The 26266-nt window shown below is 33.4% G+C and overlaps 1 protein-coding gene across 1 annotated transcript in view; it reads left to right on the top strand.

The window, feature by feature from the left end:
* The first annotated feature begins 461 nt into the window (after positions 1–461).
* Positions 462–26266, top strand: part of LOC143531452 (N6-mAMP deaminase-like) — a 92462-nt gene continuing 66657 nt past the window's right edge. Inside the window, exon 1 of the mRNA XM_077026746.1 lies at positions 462–467. The gene's annotated coding sequence lies outside the window, so the exon portion shown is untranslated. The remainder of the gene's footprint in view (positions 468–26266) is intronic.

Below are 26266 nucleotides of genomic sequence, written 5' to 3'. Positions count from 1 at the left end.
TAAAATCATTAAGTTTTAAGTCAGAGTTTTGTTTTAGGTGTCGCTAGTGTCTTTTGGGTTCGATATCTGGACTTCATTAGGCTTTACTTCAATTGATAGGTACACTTGCCTGTCTAGTGGTCTAGCATTAGGATAGTCTAGATTTATAAATTTAAAACTAAAGTGTCTAGGTTAGGTTAAGTTTTTATAGACCGCTTTCAGCACATCATATGCCGAATTGCCCGACCCAATTACCAGAGGATTAACGCCAATTAAAAAGACGGAGATCACGATATCTGAAAAATAAGCAGCCGAACTAAGTTTTTTAATCAAAAAATTTGCATGCTCAAACAAAAACAAAACAACCCTGTTAGTTGTCACACCTTGACAAAAAATGACGGAACATGTCTTGGCGTGATGTTGATTGCACATGAACACATGACACTATTAAAGTGACAAATAAAAGCATTTCATATCATAAATTCAAAGTACGTGTTCAAGTACACAATACAACCATTCAAACATAACACTATGACTAAAGTAAATCGTCCAAATTATGTATCTTAAAGGTCCAACGAGGTGGTAAAGTCTACAATCTTCATTCAACCTATAATCAAACCTGTAGCATTGTAGTAAAGTTTGTCAAAATAAAGGTTGGTGAGCATTTCACTAGTTTATATGTGTATATATATATGGAAAATTCTGAAAATAGGCTTTTTAGGAGACAGAAAGTATAAAAATAGACTAAAAATTTTTCAATTTCTAAAAATAAGCTATTCAAAACCGTCAGCGTCGATGCATTTGGTTTCGCGCCGACGGTTTTCGCCCACCACTAAATCGTTGACACGTGTAAAGTGACTAGCACAATTCGACAGTTTTACTTTCAAATCTATCTTTCCCAATTATTTTTGTCTGAAATTCGTGTTCACTTGAAATTCATTTTCGAAGAAGAAATTCAAAAAAAAAATGCAAACAACACTATTTTCATCTTCATCTTCATCTTCATCTTCATCTTCGTCACATCCTCCCTTCCCCGACGAACTCCAAGAGCTTAACCTTTTCTAACGAGCCATCGCCACCGCCGGTCAAATCTATATGAATTTCCGGCGATGGTGGTGGCTTGCCGGAAAAGGTTGAGCTCTTGGAGTTCCTCGGGGAAGGAGATGGGTGGCGGCGGCGGCGAAGGGAGGTTGTGACAAAGATGAAGATGATTAAGATGGAGATGGTGTTTTTTGCATTTTTTTTTGAATTTCGTCTCCGAATATGGAATTCACGTGAAATTCATTTGGTCAGATGAATTTAAAAAAAAACATGAATTTCCACAGAGGTGATTTCAGCCCAAAGTTATCAACGATGATAGATTTGATTACAAAACCATTGGATTGCGTCAGATGCTTTACACGTGTCACTCAAATATTGGAGGCCGAAATCCATCGGCGGAAACTCAATCTCATGCCGGCGCTGATTTTCGTCGGATTATTTTTGAAACTTGAAAAATATTTAGCCTATTTTCATACTCTCTCTCCTAAAAAAACATATTTTCAGAATTCTCTCTCTCTCACACACACACACAATATGTGTGTGTGGAAACTCCTCTTAAAGAGAAAACTTAAAAACTCCTAAAAATTATTTTTAAGTTTTTTTAAAAAATATTTTGTAGTTTTTTTTCTTCTATTCTTCTTATATGTTGATATTGTTTAAAAAAATCTCGTTGGTGTATTGCATATGTGCGACAGTGTGTATTGCATATATGCAAAAGTGTGGTGTTTCATAAAATACAACAATATTGCACATATTTGAGACACACTATTATATATATGCAATATAAGACTATTGAACATATAAAATATGCACTATTGTGTATATGTAAAATACGAAACTTATGCACATATACACTACATCGACTTTTATTTATTTATTTTTATACTTTTTTGCATATAATACAATATTATTGCACATATACAATACACACTACTGAATATATGCAATTAAACACTATTGAACAAAAAGCGGCGGAGCCAGAAATTTTATCGTATGGGTTCGGGAATTCGTTGATGCTCGATTTTTCCGGCGTCAAAGTTTTCAGGCCCGGATAGGTCGGGTCGGTCCAAATAAATAAAATGTAATATCACTATCATAACAAAAGTATATCGTCATTGTTTTCAGGCCTGAACTGCAAAGAAGGCGATAGTTAGAACCTCGTCGATAGAAAACAAATTGGTCAGTTGTTGTTTTTGACTTTTTTTCAATTTAATTTTTATTTAGATATTATGTTAATGTAATTGGTTGGGCTTATTAACCTATTCCGTTAATAACAATGGGCTTTTTTTATAATCTATATATCATATATAGGTTATTTTGGTCCATTTATAATGTTTGCTACTAATTTTTATAGTCTTTTAAAAACTTTTTAAATTTTGTAAAAATATATTCATTTATAAAAAATTACTTAACTCAATTTTTGTAATCAATAGGTTCGAATATTTTTATAAAAGTGATACCGGGTTCGCTCGCCTAAAAAGAATGAGTTCGTTCGTTAAATCGTACCTATAGATTATATATAAAACCAAAAATTGATCGGGTTCGGCCGAACCCAGTGAGTTGTATGTGGCTCCACCACTGTTGAACATATAAAACATACAATATTACACATAGGTAATACAACATTGTTGCATATGTGCACTACATCGACTTTATTTTTTATTTTTTTAATTTTTTTCTGGTGAAAAGTAAAAAAATATAAGAAGAATGAAAGAAAAAAGATTGAAAATATTTTTTTATTTTTAATTAAAAATAATCTTTTAGTAGTTTTTAAGTTTTCTCTCTAATGAGGAGTTTTCTCTCGATCCTTCCCATATATGTATATATATGATGTGCTAAAAGTAGTTTAATAATTATTAACTAAATTAACTAAAAATAAACACTAAATAATACTCTAGACTCTCTAAAACTCGACTAAACTACTAACCGGCAAGTGAACCGATCGACTCTAGTAAAGCTAAGTAAGTCCGGATATCAAATCCACAAGACTCTCTAAATTACGTTTATTAGCTAATTAGACTCGACTACAAAACACGACTTATTAATTATATTTGTTTTAGGGGGTTTTATATTTAAAATACTAATTTAATACTATAATTAAAAACTAATTAAGAAAACAAGTACGTTAAACGAAAACAAAGTTTGTTGTGAAAATAAGATGATGATGAGAAAACTACCTAGGCTAGAATCCCCTAAATTTCAGTAACGAATTAACCCAGGAAAATATTTAGTTATAGACTGGGATCGTAAAATAGACACTTAAAAGAAAACCCAAACAGGACCCCTGACCCTTCTCAAGAGACACCTATGGATTTCTAACAAGTTTTAACGCACACGAGTATTGAAAATCAAGTTCCCTTACGGTCACCTAATTAATTATGATCTAGTTCCTTTATAATGAAATCCTACCTTACAGCGCGAAAATCAAAGGAAATTTAAAATATTTAATTGATTTAATAGACAATAATAAATAATCAACCCTAGACGGACTCCTTACGAAGAACTAAATCTAGCAAGATTAAATAATAAAGATCTATCAATAACCTAGCACTTTACAGATTTTATGTTAGCAACACACTTAGGTTTATTTGACAATATTATTCCTATGATCTTATCATGACATCAATCATAAAATAATCAAAAGCACAAAGTAATTGATCTAATAGCACCCTATCATATGACAAACAATAATCAAGGAAAGCTATGGAATAAAACTCATCAAACAATCCTATATATCCATATGCATCAATTAATTATAAATACATCTTTTACAAAACCATAAAAACCATAACAATAAATAATCCTAAGTCAAATCAAAATATCAAAGTAGGTTCATCACAAGCCTAGGCAGTCTAAGGGTTTAGCCAACAACCATACTCAAGAACAAAATATAATAAATAGGTTTAAATAACAAATTCATGACGAAAATATTAAATTCAAACCGACTAATAAGGATGTTTGGATGAATCGGTGTTGAATTCGAACGCCTCCAAAATAATTGAATTGCTACTGCCCTTTCTTGCCTTTCTGTTCGTACTCCCACCTTGATTTGCGTCTGCTGAATGCCTCCCTCCAATAATAATCATAATAACATTCGGCTGCCTCTTTCTTTTTATTACTTGTAGGTTTTCCACCGACCCTTCACTTGTGGCCCTAATTAACTTGTACTCCAAGTTTTCACAACCGACTCTCTATGGGCCTTCACAAATTGTAGTGGACTTAGTCAAAATAAAAAGATTATTAATCATGATAACACTTCAAGAAAACATGTTGCATTATACGTATATATTTTAATATCAAAAAACTCAAATGCAAGTTTCCTATATTAATTTTAATTAATTAAATACCATACTGTTATAATATCAATAACAATAATAAAATCTAGCAATATATCGCATATGTTTGACCTTACACTCGTCAGTCTCAAGTTTAGTAAAAATACTCAATTTTAGCTTATTGTCTCTAGAAACCATTAAACTCATATATGAACCAAATAATAATAATATTCAATAAAAACTTGGCTCAAAAGAATCCAAAAGTATGGGGAATATATATATATAATAATATGTATATTTTAGACTACATCAATATATAAACTAGTGAAATGCTTACTAATCTTTGTTCTGGCAAACAATATATATATATATACAGATATATATATAGGGGATGGATCTTGCGAGAAGTAATCTTATAACGAGAAGTGCGAGAAGTAAATTTAAGTCATTGATTACAAAGATCAATGGTGTATATTACAAGATGGCATTTTAGTAATATTAAGAAGTTTTAATCAGATTCTAATTACTTGAAAAGGCATACTAGTAATTGTTGTGTAGCTATCAAAAAGGAACGGCTTATGTATCCCTAATTTCACTCTATAACTCCCACGCACAACTCAAGGCACGAAGTTTTCTTCCCATGTCCAACTGATACAATCGAATCAATTTAACTCTTACACACAACTCGAGGCGCGGAATCCTCTTCTCATATCCAACTGATACACACAATCGAATCAATTAAACTCAAGTGATTCTGATCCTTTTAGTATAATAAGCAATCGGTGTTCTATCAATTGTACGGCCTTGGTTTTGAAGATGATGTGGGTTTCTCATATGCTAGTGGGATCGAACCCTACACAAGGTTTGAAGGTATGTTCAGCAATTTTAGATGTTGTTGATGTTATGTTAGTGGGTTGTTGGTTTTTTGTATGATTAGATGTAGCTTATGAAGTTACTAATGGAATCTCGTTTAAATAATTATGATTTATGTTTTTATAGTTGAATACATCAAAACATCTCCTGGTCAAATTATTTTGTTTCGTGGGTTAGGGTAGTCAATTTATGGAAAAACTAATCGTCTGGTCAACTTGGTTGTTGTGAGGATTTGCACCATTTGTTTAGTGTTTATGTGGATTATGTTTGTGTATTTATTATGTGGGGTAATGTAGTTATATTGAGATGCACTAGTATTTGGAGGCCAAATTGTTGTTTGTTGTGGTGCATCGGCTGCACAGCTGGTTGTATGGTGTAGTTATATTTGTTGTCTTGCGTCCATCTGGTCGTTTGTGTAGTTAGAATTAAGTCATTGTCAGACACAGGGATACAAAATTTCTTGATTGTCTAGATATTAGTAAATGAGTAACATGTTGGCATTGTTGGACGAGCATCAGGTTTATATAGAGTAGTTACTTTTGTGTAGGCCGTGTAGATGCGTAAAGTAGCGAAGTCTATGCTTGGGATGCATGTGTTAGTGCATCTTTAATGGTGGTGTCGTCTGTTTTGTGTAGCTACTAGTATATGTGTTGTAGCGTAACTAGTTGATGCTACATTAAACCTTCATTATGGTGTATGAATCGAACTTGAGTTGCATAAACATGTCTGCTATGGATGTCATGTTCTAGTGCATTTTACAAAGTGTTAACATTATTTTTTTATATGCTTTTTTAGTGTTAATAAAAGATTTGGAAGTATTATCTATGTTTCAATATGCATATAGGATAAGTATTCAGTGTAAATACTAAAAAAATGTCATATCATTGTGTATTTTATGGCGATTGACACCAAGAATTTAATAATTGATTATGATTTAAATTTGTAGGTCAAACTTGCAAATGTGGTCCATCACAATGTAGTAAGTGGAATACTATACCAATTGTTAGTGTTTGTTGAGTATAGTGTAGTGTACGTAACCGGTTGGTTTCTATAATTACTAATCACTTTTTTATTTGTGTTGGATAGAGAGAACATGTGAAAGGATCGTGAAAAAGAAAACTTTCTCCAGGTTTAAAAATGATGCGTCGAACCCAGTTTATATTGTTGCAGAAGACAATACAAACAAAAAAAGACTTATTTTTTAATACAATATATTCATCTATAATTAAAGCTTGGGTATAAATTGCGAGTGCTGTATAAATAAATATAAAAATTATACTGGCAAAAAACTATGAAAAATGAGGATGTTTGATTGTGTTAATGTTGTGTAACATGTAAGATGTGCGTGGATGTAAAATCTGATGCAACACTAATCAAAACTGGTATGCTGGTGGTTATATTTGTGTATCGATGTTTACAAATATTGAATGGTTTTAGGCATCGTACATGCTTTAATAACATTATGTGTAGGATGTGTAGGTGTGTAATTTGAGTATACTTTATGCTAGTGTAGGTTGTGTTGGTGTTAACTAGAGTATACATTCTGTTATGTGTAGGTTCTGTAGGGTTTATCTGCAAATTTTGTCGATGTTAATTCGAGTATAGATTCAGTTATGTGTACGCTGTGTAGCGTTTATCTACAAATTGTGTAGGTTCTGAAGGTGTGAAGGTGCTTGTTTGAGTATACATTAATTATGTGTAGGCTGTGTAGGGTTTATCTGCAAATTGTAAGGAGGTGTAGGTGAGTTTGAGTATACATTATGTTATGTGTAGGCTTTGTAGGGTTTGCCTGCAACTTGTACAAGTTGTGTAGGTGTTAGTTTGGCATTCTGTTATGTGTAAGCTGTGTAGAATTTGTCTACAAATTGTATTGTGTATGTGCTAATTTGAGTATACATTCTGTTATGTGTAGGTTGTGTAAGGTCTATCTGCAAATTGTGTATTATGTGTAGGTATTAATTTGAGCCTAAATTATATTTTGTTTAGGCTGCTTAGGAGTTACTATTCATATATGTAGTTAATGATTTTGTAGGGATTTATTGGCTGCATATATGTAGCTGTCTGGTTAGTGTAATGATTTGTACGCGTATCTATGTAGGAACATCCCTACACGGCCATTAAAAAATATATGAAAAGTTCTTACACAGTACATTATGAATAATATGATGCGCTAGGTAAGCGGCATTATGAACAAGTATAGAAAGTGTAGTTGTATGATGATACGTGTAGGTGTTGTCTATATTTGTTTATACTATTTGATAATAATATATTTAATATGAAAACTGGTTACACGTACTAATGTTTAATCTATTTTTAAACTTTATTTTTCGTTTTATTGTGGAAATGAATGACAGATTTTGCTTTCAAAGGTGACCCGACAAAAATGGAGGCTCAGTTCAGACGTAAACACTAAAAAGTCATATACTTTGGAGCTTCTTAGTTCAGGATGATTGTTTCATTTGATGAAGGAATATACAGAAAATGACTAGTTTGTTTATTGGCGTTGATTCGCGTATAGGACATAGTGTTCTGTTTAAGTTTCACTATAAGTAATCTAATTTTATTGTTAACAGGTGTTAACATGTTTATGTGATTTGAAAAAGTTTGAACTTGAACATTTATGGTGTAATATCATTTGTTTCTGGTTTGTATAAGTGGTTAAGTTATTGTGTATGTCATTTTACAGTTAGTTTAGACCTATGGGAACTGATGACCATGAAACACTTGAATGCATAAGTAATAACCCCTCATTTTAATTTTATGCTATTTATATTTTATAATTATCCCGGTTGGTTGTCGGAAATTTCTTTGTTCATACCAAGATCTGTTAATAGCTCAAGAAAATTGGTATAAGAAGATCTTGTATTGCAGCTAGCTTTGTTATTATATTGTACACAGTATAAATTCAAATTAACCAAAAATAAATAAATGTGTGCCAGTTTTGTCCATAAATTCACAAGTGAATGCTTAAATTGTTCGTATAGCATAAATTAGTACGATAACTATGTGTAACAGAACAATTTAATATGCATCGAATAGTTTACTGCATTGCGCACTATTTCCTGCATTTCACACTACTTCCTAAACAACAAACATTTGTTTTACATAGCAAACAATTTGATAGGCACCATACCGTTACACAGCAAATGATTTATATGTAACTACTTATACCATGTTTTAATATAATTCCAATGTTCATACACTGCAACCTATAGTGCTTGCGAAATATCACACGTAGTTTCCTACATTGCACAATTACTTACACTACACACTATAGAATACAAAAGTTAACACAAAAAAGCTGAGATCGATCAGCATGTGAGCTGATTTCATGCTTTTTTTCTTGAATTTGCAAGAATCATGGTCGTGCGCATACTTTTCGCATGCTTGTTACACCCTTTTTGGTATCTTTCTCCATAACTTTTTCACCCGAGCCAATCAAGTGACAACTAGTCCGGCAACCTTTATTTCTTATTCCTTTTGGTGTTGAGACAGATGGTTTCTGGTTCAGAGTAACACGCAAATTATAAGCAAAAGAAATAAATATGCTTGCACATACATTACACACATGCATATGATTCATTAACAATAAAGTTACTCACATAATATGTACAAAGAAAAAATTACAAAAAAAAAAATTAATTAAAAAATAAAGCCCTTCTTGTACACATACATCAGATTATAAAAGACAATTAAATCTAGGACAATTTTAAAAACATATTACAACACTACACCTATAGAATGTACTCTTATAACATATTAAAAACAGTTGAAGACTATATCAAATTATAAAAAATGAATCACAACAAAGATAGAATATGTGATTAATCCAAAAACCACATATGTGGCCAACTCTTTTTTCTTCGGTGGGGATTTTTGCATATAGAAGATTCATTACCAGATACAAAGAAACAATAATTGAATTACAATGTACTGAATCATCTGTATAAAGAACCTAAAACACTTACTATTTTACTTTCATACATTTTTATAGGGACACATATGCAATATAGTAGTATTATATAGTATCCAAATTTTGTTCAAAAGAACACTAAGTGGGCGATTACGAAGTTATATGGGTTAGGATATCAAACACCGGTTATATATATTAAACAAGAATAAACTATAGGTAAATGAAACTCATGAAAAAACAGTTACAAAAATAAACTATCAGTTTGTTTGGGATTAAAACTAAACTGTTAAATTAACCTACATACAGACTAACCTTTTCACCTACTAAAATATAAAAACCTAAACCCCCCTACAGAATGAAACCTAAAGGTTAAGACAAATTGAATGAAACCTGATTTTAATGTGTTGGATTCGAGATATCATCCTGCTGAAAAATTAGGGCTCATCGAATTAGGCATAACCGACTTTTGATGAAGATTAGAATTGAATTATCCCTTTTGATTTAATACGAGAATTCTGCTGGATCTGTTTTCCAATGGTGATGTTTGAAATCCTGGAATCGTGGAAGGGTTCGATGAATTAATGATCTGGAAATTTTTGAATTATATTATTATAAACAAATATTGATTTGTAACTTCCTACATTAAATAGTTACCAAATAAAATAATTACGGATTTTACCAATGTACCCTTTCTAATTATTTAAAGAAAAAATATAAGGAAAAATTCTAATTTGGTTAGAATGTCTTCTCATACTTCTCGCTATAAAAATACTTCTGAAATGAATCAATACCTATATATATATATATGGAAAATGATAATTGAAACCCCTTGTTATGTTGATCACCCTTGAAATCCATTTGTGTGGATGAGAACAAGCCATATTACCCGTTTGACCGAATGTAATATTTTGCTTTGAAGGGTATTTTTGTACTTTTTGTACCCTGTCTCTACACCGTATATATATATATATATATATATATATATAATCTTTGTATCGTATCTTTTCATCCACCAAAATCCAAACCCATTTTCCCACATTTTCTCTCTCAAAATCCATCACAGCACAACCTTCAGATCTCCGCCATCATCTATTTCGGTTCAGTTGAGATACACTGTCACCGTCCTGAACCACGAGTTGCAGGTTTCTGGCTGACCTTATGAAGTCTGGCGGAAATCCGTTCGTTGTAAAATCCGTTTGACCATCCGATCCATTGTTTTCACCAGAAAGCAAACTTATTCGATCAACTGTTTTCACTGCCAGTTACAATTAGTCAACATAATTTTTTTTTAATTCGAAACAAAACTTTTTATGACCTTTTTTCATTTACGAACACACAAATATTTTTTGATTTTTGTAGTTTATTAGTTGTTATTTTTACATGCAGATGCTTTTGGTTCCATTTTGTGATATTATATACGTAAAGACAGGTTTTTAGATGTAAATTTTTTATGATTTTTATATATGCATACACACATTTGTTAATGGACCCAATCATTTACATTTGCTACGTATATGTTGTTAAGAACATATTTACGTCTTAAATTTTTTCTTTTATAGGATTCATGTGCGCTTTTAAACCAGATCGGTTATAAAGTATGTAAAATATGTAAACAAGTAGAAAACGCCTGAATGTAAAGTTTTTAAAAGATACGAATAATGTAATAGATGTAAAACACTTCTACAGACAAGTTACATTTATTACATTTGTTGGTTGTTGTAAAGAAAGTAAAATATGCAAACATACGTAAACCATGTAAAATACTCCTTAATGTAAAGCATGTAAAAGATGTAGATGATGTAACTAATGTAAAACACTTCTGATTATATGATTCACCCATATCAGTTACATTTCTTACATTTATTAGTTGTTTTAAAGCATTTAACTATGTAAACATGTGTAAAACATGTAAAAACACGTCTTAATGTAAAAAATGAAAAATATGTAAACGATGTAACGGATGTAAAACATGTCTGATTATATAAGTTTACCTAGACCAGTTACATTTCTTACATTTATTGGTTGTTGTAAAGTATGTTAAATTCGTAAACATGTGTAAAACATGGAAAAACACGCTTGAATAAGAACGCAAAAGACGTAAATGATGTAACAGATGTAAAATAGGTCTGATTATATAAAGGTGGAGAAAGAGAACCATGCTGTTGAGTCGGAAATTTACAAGGAAGATTGGAATCTTCTTAACCTCCTCAAAGAAATGACTAACTATGGACTTCGAGCAAGCTTGGACGTTCAAGCACGGATTTACTACCTCGAGCATAATGTCTTATGCACATAAGACTATCTTCTAGAATTTCTTCAAAGTGTTGAAGGCTTCGAGTAAGCTACACTTCGTCAAGCAAGGATGTTCTTCATCGAGTATGGATTGCCAATCGAGCAAAAAACTTGATCTATCCAGCTTAAACCAAGTGTTCCGAGCACATTGGTGGGTCGAGCATGGATACAATAAAGGAAGATCTTAAATGTTCTAAGTACAAACTTAGAGCATGGTTCAATCCCGAGCAAACTTCACACCGAGTATGCTAAAGATTGTTCACAATAAGTCACAAGGCATGATTGAAGATATTGAGAAGAACATGCTTGCTCGTGGAACATATTCGAGCAAAGCAAGGATGTGTTAAGAAGATTGAAGTCTGCTAGAGAAGAATATTTTCTATTGAAAATATTCTAAGTAAAGTCTGCTCGAAGACCTGTTTCGAGCATGCTGTGCATTACAAGTCTGCTTAACAAGGAATTATCATACTCGAAGACTTGTTTACACTTGTATTTATTTTTGACATTTATTATGTAATCATTAGGGTTTTAAGAAGGAATGTCTAGGCCTATAAATAGAATACTAGGTTGCACGCACTAAGGGACGAGTTTTTACGGATTACGAGAACATAACCACCAGAGCGAATATTCCTTTTTATGCTACCTCCTACCGCCGCGGTCGCGAAACCCTAAACATTCCATGCAACATTAATCACTGTTCATTAAACGATATATTAATATAGTGAATCTTTGTCTATGGCTTCTTATTGATATTATTGAGTATTTACTTTCACATCAATCTTCATTCCCAATCTTCGAATATACTGATTCCTTTGGTGCATTCAAAGGGACTTTGGGTTATTAGATCTAGTGTGCTCTTGTCAACTGACCTGTGCGAATTTATTTATAAAATTTGAATAAAAGTTTCACATAAATCGGGATTTTAAAATGGTTTCCACCTACAACCAAACCACACATGAAAGGCAGGTGTACCTATCGTTTGTAGCAAAGTGTCGGTAAGAACCGAGTGTCAATCCATGGACACGGCTAACTTTTGATACTAAATCTTTGTAAATGATTAAACCGAACACGCAATCTATAAGGGCTTTCAAATTACAAAACTAACATACAACAACAACAACAAAGCAAATAAATTATAACTAACAATCAATCCAAACAAAGCTACTTAGACTATGCATCCACTTAAACTTAGTGAATCTATCCAAACAAAGCTACTTAGACTATGCATCCACTTAAACTTAGTGACAAAATAATGATAATGGCAAACATCATGAATCAAGTATCAATATCAAATTCCAATCAAGGCAACCAAATACTAACAACAAAACATCATGATGGGTGTTCATTAAATTAATAACCATAGATTAGTAAGTTTGTCAAAACTACCTAATCTCATAATTAAAGGAAAGCTAGCATGAAAACAACACCATAACCACCTAAAATCATGTAAAATAGACAATGTTCAAGAAAACAAGTTAAACACATGAATCTTTTAAATAGTAAAATATGAACTAAGAATTATGGCCTTAATCTCTAGAAAACATCAACTAACTCAAAGAATCATGTTATCACCATACAATTTTCCAATATTAAGTGATAGGTTTCATGCTTGTTAAAATTCATAACCAAGTTAGTTTCCATTAATCATTCCTAATTTAATGATATAAACAAAGAATGCATGTACAAACTAAGTTCATAAACAAATACTCAACACATAGTTTTCCAACATTTATGGCTAAGCATCTATCAAACTAACAAGACTAGGAATTATAACAAGCATTCAACCATTAAACTCTATTCAAGAACATGTCATAAGTTGAAGAACACCAAACTTGCCAAAATCATACATAGATAAATTTCACATAAGCAAAAGCTTCAACATAATCTAAGTAACAAGAGTATTTAGCCCATAAGGCTTGATACAACAATCAAAATCAAAATAATCTTACAAATCATGTTCAAGAACAAAAGAAAGGGAAACTAGGATGAATGATGATTGAACACTTGAAAGGATGATCAAACAATGATGGAAGCCTTGAATTCTCCCTAGAACACACACAACAATTTTCCAGCAATTTTAGAGAATTTTCCTAAGGCTCCTGTAACATTCGTTACTTTTCCAACCTGAAAACCCGACCCATTTTGAATTTTCAGTTTTTGTTTATAAATATATAATAATAATGTTCTCAAGTTTAGTTGCTCGTATTCGTTATTTTTGGATTTGGATTTGGATTTGTATTCGTTCGTCTTCTATACGTTTTGGTAAATTAACGAAACCTCAGGATTTTAAGGTTTATAAGTTTAAACAATTCGCAAACTTTAATGGCATAATATAGTGTTCAAGTTTATTATACACACACACATATATGATTTTCATATTTCTTTTCAAAGTTCGGGACCCAATTCATAAATTATATTTTTACTTTATAATCTTAAAACAATATGAAAGTTCAAGGTGCAAAGATTAAAATTTAATTTAATGCTAATTTAATAAAACCTGTAAGATGAGGGGCTATAGTGAAAATATTATTAAGATAATTCAAACCCTCCTCACGCGTTTTCCCGGCCACGATATTTCGGTGGCCGCGACTAACTCCAACAACTCCTAATCAATGCTTTTCTCGCAAATAAATCTAATTAAACTTTATAACGACATTAGACTGACTATTAACCCCGCAATCATCGTTCATAATGTAATTACGAGAAATTAGATTTGTTATAACCGTAAAACCCACCGGAAAATCGGCCAAAACCTTAAACACCAATTAACGACTTTTCGTTTCAATTAATCCTATATTTACCATCCAAATCAACAACCAAACTCGCTCATAACAATAATCTACACTAGTAATCTCTCTGTAATTCATAAGCAATCCCCAAGATTCGTTTTCAGGCCACCTCCATTCACCTCTCAATTTGTAACGTTTCCAGGTAAGTGTTATATGTTTAAGAATCATTTTTCAATGAGAATTAAAACCCCCAACTTAATTTCAACGAACAAGGATCGGATTAACGAGTTTAGATTGCTAGGGTTCATAAACTAGAAGATGAACATATAAAATAGTTAAATATATTATGTTTCAGTATTTAAACAAAATCATTAGCTGGTCCATTGGTTAGTGTTCATAAGTGTGGTCAGAAGGACCCGGGTTCGAAACCCGGGACAGGCATGTTTCTGGTATATTTTTTTTAAACAGCTTACTAATTATTTTAATCAAATAAAATCATTTAAAATTCTTAATAAATCAAATAAAATCATTTTTAAATCAAATAAAATTTTTATTAATTATATATAAATTATTTCTCACCGTCTATCCATGCAAAACCGATTTTCAAAACTCGTTAAACCACCAGTTTTAATTTTTCTTCGTTAATATTAACTCGTTAACTTTAAAGTCATTAGATTTTAACTCATTCGTTAACTTTAATTCAAATAACTTAGTTATATTTGTCGAGATAAAACTACGTTAAAACTGATGCTCTATAAACGTAGTATTCTCATAAATTAATAATAGTATTAAAATATTTTTAACCCATTGAATTTAGTTTATAAATTGTTAGCTTATTTCATAATACTTTTTATCCCTTTCAATAAATAATTATAAAAGCTAAAATAATTGTATGAGATAAATTTCCCATTTAAAACCCGTACCTTGTAATTATCGTAACTCATATATTAGTATTATGTAATATTAAATACTAAACATCGTTATAATTTCATTAAACTTAAATACATTATTATAATATGAAGGCCATAAAATGCTAATAAAACACATTAACATAATGCTTAATTCCTAAAATCAAATTGTTTAGCTGTTAGTTTGGTCTTTAAATATTCGTATTTATTTTACTTATAGTTCGAGAAGTTCAATCGTTTTGGATCCTTTAACGCATTTTTGGTTGTTTCGGTTTCGTTATCGTGCCTTCGGTTTATATTGCAAGATTTATCTTTTATTTCGAGGTGAGTTTCTCACCACCCTTTTTTAAACATTTTCATATTTTGGGGTAGCATATGTATCCTACAAAACTTCAAGTATTTATTATTTCGATCACAAACTACAATTCACTATATGGATTTGTGTGTTACTTGATTACTTGCTCGAATTTACTTGCACGTGATAGCCTCAATAAGTATGATCATACTCCCCCTTTTGCACTCAGGTCCATTTGTATAGAGTGGAAAATGGCCTCATTATCCGAGTACGTTGGTTGTTACCAACTGTAAAGGACCTTACTTGCGCAATTACCCGAATACGTTGGTTGATACCAACTGGAAAGGACTTTACTTGCTCGTTTATCACTTGTCCATGAATTATATGATTTTTACGCATTATATCAAACTGTGGGAATCTCACCAGCTATGTTCATAGCTGACTTTATTTTATACGTATGTTACAGGTTTAAAGATACGAGGATGATAGTTAGAAGACACAAAGCATGCCTGTATGATATTCAAAGAACAACTTATCATCTGTTTATTTATTTGTTACAACTTGTATTATTTGATAAACTTGTGTTACATGAATATTTAAATGAAATAATGTTATTATGGTCACCTAATAGTGTCACGTGTGTTTGAGCAATCTGTGCGTCACACTCAGGCGTTTCCGCTTTAACCGGGGTGTTACAGCTCCACGCCAAAAATGAAGATAATGGAGGTGTATATATGTTGTCTGGATGTCTGGCACGGTCGTGCCAAATGTGGCACGGTCGTGCCAAATTGTGGAAAGTCAACGCCTTGCTTTAATTTGATCAAGAAGTCAGATTTCTCTGTTCTGGCACGGTCACCCGCACGGGCTCGCACGGTCGTGCCAATTTGAAATATCTCGGCACTTGATCCTGCACTAGCATGCACCGGCAAATTTCCCAGGAAGCACGGCCGTACTAGGTCTTGCACGACCGTGCAGGCTTGGCAGATTTTGGGTTTTTGTCCAAGAAATGCCATTTCTTTTCATGTTTTCTTTGTCAGGCGGGCGTCTGGACCTACAAATTCACAAATAACTTAAATAAGTGCTAAAAACAATGAATTTGCATTGAGTTTGACTTAAATATGAGGAAACTCAATGCAATAAGATGTACACTTTGTGTTACATCATCAACCTTTATAGGTTTTGCACTAGGTCCGGTCCTGACACATGCACGCGTTCCAATACATCTTTTTGCAGCATTTTGTCTTCTTTCATCATATTTGAATTTTCCTTTTTGCCCTTTTGCAATAAAATAATTAGAAAAGTTATTAAAGCATGTGTGACCAATTCAGCATTTGATCCTGGCATTCAATGTTTAGATCTAAGGTTAAAAAGTGGGTTTCAAGATATCACTACTTAACTATTGGGTTTCATGTTAACCCTTCACTATATATATATATATATATATATATATATATATATATATATATATATATATATATATGAAGCCAAAGACCACAATTTATATACGAAAGCTTAAGATAAAATCACAACAGTTGTGGTATATAATTCATAAGTAAATGAGAGTCCTTTCAAATGCGATAGCAACCAAATTACAAGGAGGATGTAAATGAGGCCCTATTCTATTTTTCACGAAACTGAAATACTTAGGGGGCGTATAATCATACTTATTTGGGCACAACATCAACAACAAAATAAACTCTTAGTTCGTATGAGGCATATAACAATAATCAAGCAAGTTCATCTAAGTAACATATAATCTGTAATTGTGGTTTTAAGGATCTAAAATTTAAATCATTTAGTCTTTGAATATGGCTATACAAGCTAACCACAAAATGCAAACCGGAAAACGGGGAGTAAAACTACTCACTTTGAAAGACGACTTTTGTAACATCCCAAGTTTCATGAGATATTTAAAAGGATCGAGGTTGAATGTATTATAAAGGTTACAAGTAGTAATCTAAAGTACGAGGGGGTAAAGTGTTATTAGGTCAAAAGTTAAACATGGAACCCTACCCACTTCCTATATATGTTACTACCTCAACACCTCCAACCTCATTTTTCACCCAAAATCCCGTTTTTTGAGAGAGCAACCCACAAAGATCCAGCGGTTCCCGGAGATCTAGCCGTCGGATCGCTCTCAAATTTTAACTAAGTGTTCATAGGATATAAATGAAGATTTTCACCGGACGGATCTTGGATCAGATGTCGGGAAGCACGGTTTTTATCAGCAAACCCGTAACCGTGGGAAATAAAGTTTTCCGGAAACTGTTTGGGTTTTACGGCGATGGTGGCGGCGGATTCCAGCGGCGGCAACTGGCGGCGCTGGTAGAGCTCTGCGACCCGGTCGCGTGGCCGCTTGAATCACTCAATTCCGAGTTCGTTTGATATGGTTTTGGTCTATTCAAGTGATTTCGAAAGTAAACCTCAAAAGTAACGTTTGGTCTATGAGAAATACGGGTTCAGGATCAGGTGCATGGGGTCAGAATGTGCCAAAAGTTGAGAAAGAGTAAAATCAGGTCCTAAAGAAGAGTCACGGAGTAAAATAGCTTTAAAATGGCAAAAAGGATGTAAAAAAAATGGGTTTTTCGTATGAGGAGAGAAATTCCATGAGAAGAGAAAAGAAATCCCATGAGAAGAGAAATTCCGTGAGAAGAGAAATTCCATGATAAGAGAAATTCCCATGAGAAGCGAAATTCCCATGAGAAGCGAAATTCCCATTAGAAGAGAAATTCCATGAGAAGAGAAATTCCATAAGAAGCGAAATTCTTCCATGAGAAATTCTTCCATGCGAAATTCCATGACCCCCGTTAGTTGAGGGTTTCATTAGCATAGATATAAGAGATACTAGTAACAGATGATTGACACGCGTAATGTATTGTACAGTTAGCCGTGCACAACTAAGGAAGGACATTACCATTAACGGCGAGAGAAACCGACTCTAGGTGAGTTCTAGCCCCTTTATCTGTTATGTTTTCGGGGCTGTGTGCATACTCCTATGTGGTAGATAATACACTTACTTGATTGGTAAGGGTATGATACCTGTATGATTGTGTATTGAATGAATTGTTACACAATGATTGTATGAACGAGTATGTATATATAGTTATAACAAGAAAATATGTAAAGTATGCCCGCATGATAAAGGTATGGTTATTCGAGACAGAAGGGACCAGACCCTTATAATATCTGTGATGATAGGGACCAGACCCTCATAATATCTGTGATGTTAGGGACCAGACCCTTATAATATCTGTGATGATAGGGACTAGACCCTCATAATATATGTGATGTTAGGGACCATACCCTTATAATATCTGTGATGTTAGGGACCAGACCCTTATAATATTTGTGATGTTTAAGATATAATAGCTTATGGTATACCATAGGGTTTTATGAAAGAAAGTATGTAAGTGCGTAAGCATGTATGTAAAGTATGTATGAAAGAAGTTATAGTAAATAAGGTATGGATACGTATCTCCGGACACGTATGAGTATGGTATGTATGTAATGTATATTATTTGATTAACTAGAACTCACTCAGCGTAGCTGACTTTTAATATGCACGCAGGCAAATAGGTTGAGGCAGCTGGCTTGAGAAGGGACACATGGCACGAGCTAAAGAGACTGGCATCCATGAAGAAGTGTCATGACTATTTTATTTAAATATTTACGAAAAGACAACTTGTATGTTAAGACATGATTTGATGTTTTGTAATGTAATGCATGATGTTTTAATTATTCCGTGAAAGTTTTAATTAACTCTGATTTAGAACTATGTTTATGAGTAAATCCAACACCGAATGTAAGACTACCGGGAACGGGGCCTTACAACTTTTGTGAAACCCCACAAATTCACGTTAACTTTGTTATCATAAACATCCATGCATAACATTACACAAGTCACTGTGTTCGAAGTTAATCACTGTGTTCGTGAGGACTTTCGTATGTTAGCACTTAGATAATTCCCATCATCAAACAATTCAGAGCATATAGATATGTATCAACATGTTTTTCACCCCGAAAGTTAGTAAAAACAGTTTAAAAGTGGGGTCATGAAACTCACTGTTTAGTAGATAATCAGTACTGAGTCAGCTCGTGGTTTGCTCGATTCGCTATCACTAGTTCCTATAATCAATATTATAATAATATTAATATTTTAATATTACTATAATCTTAATATTGAACTAGGGTGTATATCTAATCTGGGTATAGCTGGAATTCCCAGAAAGTGTTAATAGGCTTAGGTTGTGATGTTGTTCAATTTCTAATACTTAAAACTGAACTTGGCTCAGTTTCCCCGTTTTCCCAGCTGGGCCAAGTTGTTCGTTTATGCGTTCAGAAAACAGTCATGGTGAAGTAAGCTTGGGTAAATGTGTTGGTCGATAAAATGATTAAGTTATAAAGAAAGATCACATATTGGGGTTCCGGATACGCGCTGGGCCCGTTTCCGTTTATTCAGTTTGATTTAAGGAGAAATGCACACAATCTATCCAGATTGTTCAGGTTTCTCATAAAAAGGTTCGTTTTTACTTAATTAATCCAAAAATATAATTTTTGATCACTCTTGGTGTTTTGATATTCCCGCAGGTTCGTTAATCACGAACTTGTCGGTTTTTATCAGAATTGAATTTGTTTAATTTTCAAATTAGTATAGTTAATTAACCATTAATCATTAAATTATGAAAATTTAGCTATTTATCAAATAAAATATATAGATTTTTCTAAAAATATTTCTGGAATTATTTACTGGTTTAATTATTTATAAAAATTCATTTTACCTGCTATATTTAGCCTGAAAATTGTCCGTTTATCCCAAATGATTTCCAAAAATTCCACAAAAATTCTTGGATGCTCAAAATTATATCCCAAAACCATCTATATCAATTCCAGAATGTAACAACCTTGTTCAGTATCATTTTCGGGCCAAATTCAACTATAAAAACTCATATGAACGCATATGTACAAAACACACTTAGGCTTTTCCAAATGACTCCAAATTTCATATGTGATCAAAATATACCAAATCTGAGTTCCCCAAAAATTGTCATAATTTTTCAAGCATTTTAACTATTTTTCCCAAATAAATGTCCCAATTCGGTAATACATTCGCCAAATATTCTCGGATAGTCGACCAATTACCAAAATTGAACAGGGACTCAATGATATAGTCCCTGATGTTCCTGAAAAATTTCAAGACCTAACAATATGCACATCACAACCTTAACCTAAACAGCCCGCAAACGAGTGATTCGGCATTACCTTAGCGGGTTTGGCTCGTTTTTGCCTTTCTAATCGATGTTTCACTCTCTTTTGCTTCTATGCAGGCTAGATACAAGTCCTATATCACAAACCAAGCAAGTTTCATTAACATAACGGCCCCATAACTTAGGGTTTCGGCTAGGGTGTAAAAACGAACATTTGAATCGTAAAAATGCCGTTTAAACCCTCTAATCCGTGTTTATGGCCAAAAAAACTATCAAACCAAGTTCCTAACCATGTTTATGATCAAAACATGTTTATGGACCATTTTTAGGATTTTTACATGGTTAGGAATGATTTTTGGCAATCGAACTACGTTTATATAGAATTAAACATAATTATTTAAGCTAATTTTTAACAAATTGAACACACTTACATGCGTTTCTTTGGCTGGGTGTTGAAAAACGGATTTTTAGTCCAGAAGTTGGTAGAAGTTGATGTTAACATTATCTCCTAATGGTTTTAAATAAAAAAAATGACTTAGGGGGGTTTGTTTCAAATGTTACAGCCGGGAGGCTTTTTGGGCCCCTTTGGGCCCATTTTGGCCCACATATTTTGATTTGCATGCCCGTACGTGAAAATCCAAGTCTAAATTTATTTCGGATTTGGTTTTTGGCGTGAAAAATATATCGGGTACGACAAATAGCGTGGAAACGAGTGTTTTTCGGCTATTTTTGTATAAATTTATAAAAACATACTGTATGTTTGTAAAATTCAAAAATATTTTCACGGATCGCTTAAAACATTTTAAATAAGTGTTTGAAAAGTCTTTTTTGGCTTAACAGATGATACAATGCTTGGTTTGTAACTATCTTTCACGTTTAAATCTATAGCGGGTAGTTAAACGAGCATGTTTTCGTTTAATTTGTTTGCTATCTAACTAAGGCCATAATACTAGCCTGCTAACTTATATTAAACGTACATCACTTATAGATGGCCCCCTGAGATATCTGGGTCATAAACAGACCCATTCGGTTAAGCGTTCGTTCGTTACGTAATAAACGTTTATTCGCTTAATCGGTAAATACGTACTGAGGTGTACCTGGTTTTGTCTCAAATGTCACATTCTCCCCCCATTAAGAAATTTGGTCCCCGAAACTCAATATGCCAGTTAAAAGCTTCTTAGGAACAAACAAGAATATTTGATTTCGTTTTCAAATGTATATAATTCCCCGTTATAGGGCATTTTACCGAACTTTGTCCGTTGAAATTCTGTTGAGTCGTAACTGTTTGACTTTCCCGCCTGATATTTATACGGTTTCTTTACAAAGTTTAGTTATGTATGAGTTTCCAAGCGGTACTATCGCCGCCTCGTCAATAAGGCACTTGTTTGTTTCGGTATATCGGAAATTACTAGTAGGACTAAAATATGGTTTTAGTCAATTTGCTATGAGATTAAATTTCAGGATAACTTTGTACGGTTCTGTATATCTTGATGTCAACTTATCATTTTCTCAACTCAAATAACACTAAAGGTCAACAATTCGTTATGTACATCGATATAGTTTTATCTGTGGTTTCCGGAATCAAATTGGATTTCACATTTTGAGTGTTGTCAACTTTCAGTCTAATAAAGTATCAATTCATGTTATTGTTCGTATTGTACCGGTTACCGTGCCGCCGTATAATATTATGATAACTATTAGTATTCGAGAATTAGACCTGTGGATATGTTGGTCCTAAATTTCTCGAAGGTTTGGTAATTCTTTCAGTGTTTGTATAGTTTGTTCAAATCGATCGATTGTTTGGGGACAACAGGTCGTGGTTAAACCAATTCGGTTTCTTAAGTCTATCAGAACATAAGAGATGGAATGATAATCTCAGTCCGAAGTAATCAAAATAGACATACCATGTCGAGGTATGATTTTTTTTGACATAATTGTAGGCGTGCCTTTCAGTCGTGTAGTTGTTATGAATCAGGGGAGAGTATGCAAATTAAGTTAGTGGGTCAACTAGTACCCAGACTATACTGCGTCCTAGGAATGATTTATAAAAGGGTGTTATGAGGCTCATAGTAAGATGTTCCCGCTTTCACCGGGTATTTCCGGTTGTTGTAACATTTCGAGGGTTCTTGATACTCTGTTTTAGTTGATTCTAGACTCGGTTTGTTTGAGATATAGTTGTTTATCGGGGTTTTTGTTTTTGAAGTTTTGCTCGTCCTCGTGCAAGATTTTGTTTTCTAAATGTTAAGTTCTTGGGGTTTTCTTTTGGGCGATATGAATTTGCCCGATAAAGTTTGTCTAAACAGTCGTTTCAAATGCCAGTACCTTCTAGTGTTTAATTTCATCCCTTCATCTTGAGGCATCGGTTTTCACAATTACACTTGTTCCACAACTCTACTCGTTTTCCATATCCCACATTCAGTTTTGTCAGATCAATTGCAGGTCATAGGCTTTGTTGATTTATTTAATTTGTGCATTGGGTGACATATCAGTAGTATCCCCATCAAAATCAATCGTTCCATACTCCGGGTCACGGATGGTATAGTTCCGACTGAAAATTTTAATATTGGATCCGAATAAAGTTTTTATATTAGTAGCTGGAAGGGCATTTCTTGTTCTGCTTCCCGATCATGATTTTGGTCTCTCCAAGTTACGAGAGCTAGTGCTCGAGTTATACTTAAAGTGTTTTAATGGCACTGGTAGTATCCAGCTATTCTTAAAATTCGGCGAATTCCTTTTGGTGCCCTTGGTACTTGCCAACTTTTATTGAATTCTATCTCGCTCAGGTTTATGCGAATTCCGTGTCTGTTAACAACGCATCCTAAAAATTTCACTTCTTTTAACCAGTATTCATACTTGGACAACTTGGCATATAGTTTCTTCTACCATAACAACTCCGAGATTGTTCGTATACGTTGTTCGAGTTCCACTTTGGTTTTCAAAGGTATCGAGATGTCATTGATAAACACTGTAACGAATTTATTGAGATGCGGTTTACAAACTCGGTTAGGGAGGTCCTAGAAGACTGCGGGTGTGTCAGTTAGCTCAAAAGGCATAATTGAGAATTCACAGCTACTTTATTGAGTTTGAAACACTGTTTTAGAAACATCTTCCTTTCGGATTTTAACTTGAAGATAGTCGGATCGGAGGTCGATTTTCGGGAAGTAATTCGATCCTTGGAGTTGATCGAATAATTCATCTAATTGTGGGAGGGGACATTGGTTTTTGATGGCAATTTTGTGTATTTCCCGGTAATCAACGCACATCCTAAAGCTTCAATCCTTATTTTTTTACAAAAAACACCGGTGCTCCCCAATAAGGATAGCTAGGTTCTATAAAATCTTTATCTAATAATTCTTGTTGCTGGCCAAATAATTCTTACATTTCGGAGAGTGTAAGACAATAAGGTGTCCTGGGTAATAGAAGTTGTTCCTAGGATTAAGTCAGTTCGGTATTCAACTTGTCGAATAGTAGTATTCCGGGTAGTTCATCAGAAATGACAATGGAATATTCGAGTACTACAGGAATGTCTCCTATATGTTTCATTGGAGTTTTTATGATTACATTTTTTAGAAATTCCATACAGCTTTGGCGTAAGTGTTTTAATACTTTAAGATGAGGCAAGAAATGTGATATTGCATCAAACTTCTCTCCCTGTACCATAATTGCTTCATCACTCAAGAGAGGAATTTTAACTATTTAGTCATCACTCACGAGTTTCGCCTTGTATTTAGCTAACCATTCCATACTGACAATTACAGCGATGCTTCCTAACTATACCGAAAGTAGGTCAATAAAAATGGTTAATTGTTTAGGATAATAGGAAAGTTTTGGAGTATTTGGTTAACAGTTATCAATTTTTCTATTAGCGAATTTTATGTTACTAGTTCACTAACCAGTATATTTCCCAGGGGTACGAATTCAATATAGAATAACTCTTCTAGCGGTATCTATATCAAACGAACTGAAGCATATTAGTCATAAATAACAAATGTATTCTCTCACCACAATTAAGTCTTGCTGTGTTTTATCAGGTCTGATCACTAATCGCGGCCTCTAGCCGAGTTAGACGTCGATGTTCGTTCTTTTTTTAACTTGGGACAGTTCCTTTTGAAGCGTTTCGTACTTCGACACTTGTAGTAAACATGAGGGTTTGTCATAGTTTGTGATCGAATTGGTTGCGATTGGGACAACTGTAAGTGGTGAGGTCAAAAGGTCGGTTTACAGTGATCATAATGGTTTCACGACTACATGCATAGTATCCAATCTTTCCGCTTTTATGGCATGCCTTTATTCGCATACCCTTTAGCAAAGGTTCATTGTATATGTTTAATTCTGAATTTAAAGTTGATTGTCGAATTATTTTGAGTTGTGGGGTGCGCAAGTTTAAATTGTTGTAGCTATTGTACCCCTGTTTCATGATTAATTCGTTTTGGTACTAGATGATTTCCTAGGGCATTCTTAACACACTATTTCTGACCAAATCAAAGGCTACCACACCGGCTTGTGTCACAGGATTTTTTTTCTTTTTTTTTATGAGAGTTAGTGGTAAACTGAATTAATTAAAGTTCCTACTTCTGGGGTTACTAACTATGGCATCAGTCGAGCCAGATCGTTAAAACAATTCGTGTATCCCAATTAGTTCGCACCTTTCGTCTTCAGTTTCCCGGGTTTGTATTCTAATTTCTAGATTTCATTCCTTGGACGAAAATATTTTAATAAAAGGGTTTTAAGTTTTGTCCAAATCATACAGTTGGTTGTCTCTTGTTTCCGAATTTGTACAATCGTTATCTGTCACACATGTAATGATCAATTTCTGGTATTGATAACAGATTTTATTTCTTCGATTCATTTTACTAAAACATTTACTCTTGTAGTGCCACTAGAATTTATAGGTTTGCTCGACGTAATTTGTTTAAACGAGTATTTTCGTTGTGAAGGATCACTGTTTTTACGACTAGTATTCATGTTCGGTAAACGATTTTGTTGCCAATGGCATTTAAATTTATCATTATCGGTAGTAGCATTATTGCCCAATGGGGGAGTATTATTCGTGACAATGTTCGTATTTATCATGAAAATAACATTTGTAACTGTATTAGTATTGGGCGGTGAAATAATATTCGCGACCGTATTAGTGTTTGGCATTTAATTTGTATTCATTGTCGTATTAATGCCGGCAGCGAATCGCGCTGCGATTGTCAAAGTTACTATCTACAATTGCCGAGCAATCATTTCGGCCACAACTGCCTCAAATCACGTGTTTGTTTTCTTCGGTGCTATTCTATAATGATAAACAACTAAACTTCACGTAATAGAATTTTCCCCATAACTCATTACGCAGGGAATCACATTAACTAACAGGCAGGTAATTCAAATAGCTAACACGTATTACACATACCAAATCACGTATCCATATACTCAGGATAGTATATAGATTTAGCCTAACAAGGCCATTGTTTGCGTATATACATCGAAAATTGTCATCCTGTGACAAGTAATTTTAACCCGGTAAGGGTCAATGTTTGTACTATTAGATCCAAATCGTTTCCCATATCAGCATAGCACATTACCAAATGCATGCATGGAGTATCGAAACTATACACAACTTTGTCATACTATCCTTGTCTATTCGAGCACACATTATAATAATCACGAATAGTTCACAACTTGTACAAAAATCATTCAGATGTAATCCCACCACTGGGTAACTGTTTTATTCTGCCTCCCCCATAAATAGGCATTTGTTTGTTATGAGTT

This window comes from Bidens hawaiensis, unplaced genomic scaffold (assembly GCF_021521415.1).
Source record: "Bidens hawaiensis isolate Kalapana, Puna unplaced genomic scaffold, B.hawaiensis_p1.1 tig00009161_1, whole genome shotgun sequence".
Taxonomy (NCBI): domain Eukaryota; kingdom Viridiplantae; phylum Streptophyta; class Magnoliopsida; order Asterales; family Asteraceae; genus Bidens; species Bidens hawaiensis.
The sequence above is the reverse complement of the archived record's forward strand: the minus strand, read 5'-3'. Positions and strand labels throughout refer to the sequence as shown.